Here is a 4,692-nt window from a genome sequence, read left to right as displayed (position 1 = left end):
TCTTCTTTCTTTATAAGTCTTTCTTTCGAAAAAGCCCAAAATCCAAAAAAAAAATGATGAGTTAGTTTATTTACTTTATTCCTAAATCTTTCCAAACTATGCAATATCTGATTCATGTTCCTACATGATACGTAGGCAACCCACATCAGGTTCGATCAAATAATTTTGAAAGAAAAAAAAATAAAGAAAAGAAAGTGAAAAAAAGATTGGAAAAAAGATAATAATAAGGACTGACTGAGTCCATTCTAACATGTTTTTGTCTTGAATTGTGAAGAAAGTTGAGGTGGTCGGTTTGTGGTAAACTAGCAATACAAGATCCAAGGAAAAATGATAACTAACATCGAAGCTGTTATAAGTGCTCAAGAGACTCAGGGTCAGAGAGTTCAACAAGAGTCTATTGTGGTTGAGGAAAATAGAATACTGAAACAGCAAATGACCAAAATGTTCCAAGCATGGGCCAATGGCCAAGGATAGCCTTGTCATGAGTCACAATTTGCTACCCGGCAAGAGCAGTACCACTCGTACCTATTTGATTTTCCTACAAAGATTGAGAAGCCTACCCGAAAGATGGCACAGGAAGAAATGACCCAAAGAGTGAAAAGTTTAGAACGACGGTTGAAAAACATGCAAGGGTTGGCTGGTCAGAAGGGCATTGTCTTCAAGGATTTATGTTTGTTCCCCGATGTCCACTTGCCACCTGGTTTCAAGACTTCCAAATTTGAAAAGTATGATTGACATGGAGACCCCATAGCCCACTTGAAAAGGTATTGCAATCAACTAAGATGTGCGGGAGGAAAGGAAGAATTACCGATGGCTTATTTTGGGGAAAGCCTTACGGGAGTAGCCTCCGAATGGTTTATGGATCAAAATACCTCTCACTGGCATGTCTGGGATGACATGGCTCGGGCCTTTGTCAAACAGTTCCAATACAACATTGACATTGCCCCAGACCGCAATTCCCTTTCAAACCTGAAGAAGAAACCAAGTGAAAGTTTCAGGGAATATGCCATTAAATGGAGAGAGCAAACAACTAGAGTTAAGCCACCCATGGATGACCACGAGCTAATCATTGTCTTCCTTCAAGCGCAAAAGCCAGATTACTTTCAAAACATGATATCCGCAGTTGGCAAATCCTTCTCGGAAGAAATCAAAATGGGAGAAATGGTAGAGAGTGGTCTTAAGACAAGCAAAATTATAAGTCAAGCAGTTCTTAAAGTCGCAACTCAGGCTATCCAAGTTGAATCTGATAATCTTAGTGACACAAATGAGAAGGATGAAGAAATCATGATGACAATAGGGTCGAGAAGAGGTCCCAGGAGAGCACCTCGAAAGTATGTGCAGCCTCATCAGGTTTCCCATGACTCCCCTGAGCATTACTATCCACCTCAGAACACATAATACTCTATTGCTCCACCTCAGTATATTGGCCAGCCACCAAAACACCCCAGAAGGTGAGCATGAGCACCATAAAATCTCCTCCAGCCTCCACAAAATTTTCAAGTACCCTATTATCCACATCCAAGCCAGGGGTATAAAGGGGAACAAAGGTTGAAAGATAATTTTACGCCAATAGGAGAGTCCTATGCAAGCTTATTTGAGAAGTTAAAGCATCATGACATGATTTCACCCATTCCTCCAAATCATGGGGACCCACGTGCAAGAAGCTTTGACCCTTCTAAAAGGTGTGAATACCATTCTAATGCCCATGGGCACAATGTTGAAAGCTATCGGGATTTGAAAAGTGAAATAGAAAGGATGATCCAGGAAAAACGGATTGTGATCCATGACAGTGACACCCAGAATATCGTGCAGAATCCTTTACCTGCACATAATGATGTACACTTTGTGGGGATGATGTCTCGCGACATGGAGTATGAGAATCCTCTCGGGAACTTGCCGATTGAAATTAGAGAAGGCCATAGTGATTCTAATGAGCGAATTTGTGGCTAAATGTCAAGCTTAGAAATTGAAAAGTCATTCTCTCCTTACTAGGAAGAAATCTTGATAGCTTGTATTGATGTTTTTTCTACTATTTGGGTTATTTCAGGGTTGTCATCCAGATTTTATTTGTTTTATTGAGTCAAACCCTTCTATCCCTCCATTCTATTTGTGTGAGTCTTGTCTGTCTGTTCTGTTGTGTAACACCCCAAGTTTTCATACGTGAGAGTACGTCGTAAGTCATTGATATAAGCTCGGAAATGAGATTATATTTGGAAGAAAATAAAGTAAGTTAATCATGTTACCTTGGAGGTTATAAATATTTAAGATCATGAATAATGAGTACCAAGAGAGTTGGAAATCTTAGAAGCTAAACCAATTGAAGAAAATAAGTTTCGTCAAAAGTCGATAAGTTTGGAATGTTATAACATGTACTTTGGGGTGAGACTAGGGTTCTTAACATGATAATGAGGTTATTCTATGAGTTATTTTAGTCGTATGATATTCACTTTCTACATTTTGAAGGCAAGCAAGTTGTGGAACAAGAGTTGGCAAAGGTCATCACAAGTTACATTCATAAATTTGCTGAAATTTAGGTCAAATGTATATGAGTATTTCTCCAAAGATACTTGGAATCATGGGGTTTTCTACCTACCAAATTGAAGATCAACGAGTCTAGTTTCTAACGCATTAAACCGTTCGTCAATACAACATCGGAGTAGAGAGATATTTGTGTTTTCGCGAGACCGCGCAAGCAGCTCCCAATGGGACCCACTTAGGCGGTGGTTGACCTACTTCAATTTATAAACGATTTAGACGCCTATTTTTGCTCATTTTTCAACTAAAATTCGTCTCCAAACTTCTCCTAACCCTTCTAAACATATACCACAAGGGTTTGAAGTGATTCCAAAGTGATTACACCATATTTCAACATCAAAACTTAGTTCTAGTGAAGAACAAAACCTCTTTGAGGTTGTGTTGTCATTGAAGATTGTTGTGGGCTGTATTTGGATGAAATTCCAAGTTGTTGCTGTTGTCTAAGGTGAGTATAACAGCCTACTAATTGTGCTTAAGCTTGCTTGTATGTTGGTTAAGTTGTTAGGATGATAAACTACAAGATAATACTTGGATTAGCTTAAGTCACTTCTATGGTGTTGTATTGCTATTAAGGGTTGTTGTAAAATGAATATAACTTGGATTTTGACTTGAAGTTACTGTAGGAGGTATGTATATTGTGTTCTTGCTTGTGCCTAAGGTTATCTTGATATTGATTAAGTTAAATGGATGGGCTAGACATGAACTAGTGAATAAAGTTGCTAGTTGGGGATAGTTGAAGTTGTGGATTATTTTCGTTGTTATAAATATATGGTATAAGGCTGGAATCATTGATTAATGACTTCATTATCAAGTTAATGATACTTTTATGTTGAAGTAAGAAGTCTATAAGGATTGATAAGGGGTATACGGATTCCAATCGGAGCTTGCCGCTCGTCGTAATGTAGTTGTGACTTGTTGTTGTTATATGGTGTCTTGATATTGATAATTATGTATTGATGGATTGCTCTGGTCATTGTTGTTTGTATATGGTATTGGAGGAGGCCCTTGTTACAAGGGAGATGCTGCCAAAATTTACGTAAACGAGCTACTAGCTTAAGTTATAGACTTAGCCTTTGCTCAGCACTGATTTTGAATCTCCTTATACTATGATAGATTGAGTTGACTTGTTTGAAGAGTTGCTTGGAAGTGATTAAGGACTCAACGGGTTTAAGGTATGTTAAGGCACTTTCTTCTTTCTTTTGGCATGATCTAAAATGAAATGAACATAAACGATACGCTATTTCATAATGACTCTACTCCTAGCAACTAAGGTTGTCCATGTTGTTCTTTCCTTATAAAATTATTCTAAGCAAGTGTGTATGATCCTTGAATCCTACTAAGGTTCATATTGAGGGTATGGATGTCCATAGTGTTCTTAAGTCACTCCAAAAGGTTTAGAAGGTGATTCCATGAGTCTAGCATGCATTATATATAGTATCTATTTTACTCTACCGAGTCGCTCTATAGTCGGCCGGGTACGACACCTATTGTGCAACCACTGATCAGTTGGGTTTATCGAGCTCCACGTGGCCGGGTACGATTCTACCGAACCTTATGATGGTCGGGTAAGCTTTTACCGAGTCCTCTTTGAGGCCGGGTATGATATGATGATGATGATTCCCACAAAGGCGAATGTTTTAAAAAGTTTATGTATATATATGTATTATGCATTTCATATCATATCCCATAGAGGCACTCAAATGTTACAGGTTGTATCTCCTCTATATCTCTCTTTACATTACTGTTCTTATGTATGCTTTCCTGCCTAACATACTCGGTACTTTATTCGTACTGACATCCCTTTTGCCTGGGGACACTGCATTTCATGCCCGCAGGTCCCGATTGATAGGTTGACAGTCCTCCTAGTAGGCTATCAACTCAGCGAAGGTGTTGGTGCACTCCACTTGCTCCGGAGTTGCCTATTTGGTCAGTATACTTTGGATATGTATTGATTGGTATGGCGGGACCTTGTCCCGACCTTTATGATTTGATGTACTCTTAGAGGCTTGTAGATAGATGTCAGGTGTATGGATAATTGTATGGCCTTGTCGGCCTATGTTTCGAGTTTATTAAAGGCCATGTCGGCCTTATAGGCCCGTATGTCACATATATTAGTTTGTATATCATGTTAGGTGTTCATATGTTGATTATTCCCTT

The 4,692-nt window shown here is 38.8% G+C and overlaps 1 long non-coding RNA gene across 1 annotated transcript; it reads left to right on the top strand.

Moving 5' to 3' along the window:
• The first annotated feature begins 2,909 nt into the window (after window positions 1–2,909).
• LOC138880330 (uncharacterized) lies at window positions 2,910–4,456 on the top strand. The gene is made up of 3 exons (XR_011402916.1): window positions 2,910–2,980; window positions 3,649–3,707; window positions 4,371–4,456. It is a non-coding gene; the product is annotated as an uncharacterized lncRNA (long non-coding RNA).
• The last annotated feature ends 236 nt before the right edge of the window (window positions 4,457–4,692 follow it).

The sequence above is a fragment of the Nicotiana sylvestris genome, chromosome 10, assembly GCF_000393655.2.
Source record: "Nicotiana sylvestris chromosome 10, ASM39365v2, whole genome shotgun sequence".
Lineage (NCBI taxonomy): Eukaryota > Viridiplantae > Streptophyta > Magnoliopsida > Solanales > Solanaceae > Nicotiana > Nicotiana sylvestris.
Note: the sequence above shows the minus strand (reverse complement) of the source record. Positions and strands in the feature narration are given on the sequence as shown.